A 776-nucleotide genomic window follows, 5' to 3' on the forward strand; every position below is an offset into this window, starting at 1 on the left:
ATAGTGTCATAGCAGAATAATATATTTTTTCACAAGGGCTTCCCTTGTGGCTCAGCTGGTAAAGAATCTGCTGCAATGTGGGAGACCTGGGTTCAATCCCTGGGTTGGGAAAGGCTGGAGATGGGAAAGGCTATGCATTTCAGTATTCTGGCCTGGAGAATTCCATGGACTATACAGTCCATGGGGTCAAAAAGAATTGGGCACGACTGAGTGATTTCACCAAGGAACGAATACTTTTTCATAATTTGCATTTTTCCATTGATACTGAAATAGAGCATTTTTTACATACAATGTATTGTTATTTGTATTTTTTGAAAAAAATGCCTTGCTTTTTTAAGAACTTGGTTTGTTCATTTTTTCTTATTGATTTGCATAAGTTCTTTAAAAGTTAAGAAAATTTTATTTGGTTATATACATAAAATGATTTTTGTTGTGCTCACTTCGGCAGCACATATACTAAAATTGGAACGATGCAGAGAAGATTAGCATGGCCCCTGCGCAAGGATGACACGCAAATTCGTGAAGCGTTCCATATTTTTAAAAAAAAAAAAGAAAATGATTTTTGTTATTAAATATTATTTTTTCAATTTTGGTTGTGAAATCTATTATCTTCCAGAAATTTTGTTTTTCATTTTATAAGATCAAATTTTTCAATCCTTTAGTTAAAGCTACTCAGAAAACCTTTCTGTGTGCTAGTATTGTAACTAGATTCACTCACACTTTCTTCATTTATTTTAATAGCCTCATTTCCCCCTATAATTTCCAATTTTTCTATT

General features: G+C 32.6%; 1 non-coding gene across 1 annotated transcript; it reads left to right on the plus strand.

The window, feature by feature from the left end:
- Nucleotides 1-432: 432 nt before the first annotated feature.
- LOC122438957 lies at nucleotides 433-539 on the plus strand. The gene has a single exon (XR_006268702.1). It is a non-coding gene; the product is annotated as a U6 spliceosomal RNA (small nuclear RNA).
- The last annotated feature ends 237 nt before the right edge of the window (nucleotides 540-776 follow it).

The sequence above is a fragment of the Cervus canadensis genome, chromosome 3 (assembly GCF_019320065.1).
Source record: "Cervus canadensis isolate Bull #8, Minnesota chromosome 3, ASM1932006v1, whole genome shotgun sequence".
Classification (NCBI taxonomy): Eukaryota; Metazoa; Chordata; class Mammalia; order Artiodactyla; family Cervidae; genus Cervus; species Cervus canadensis.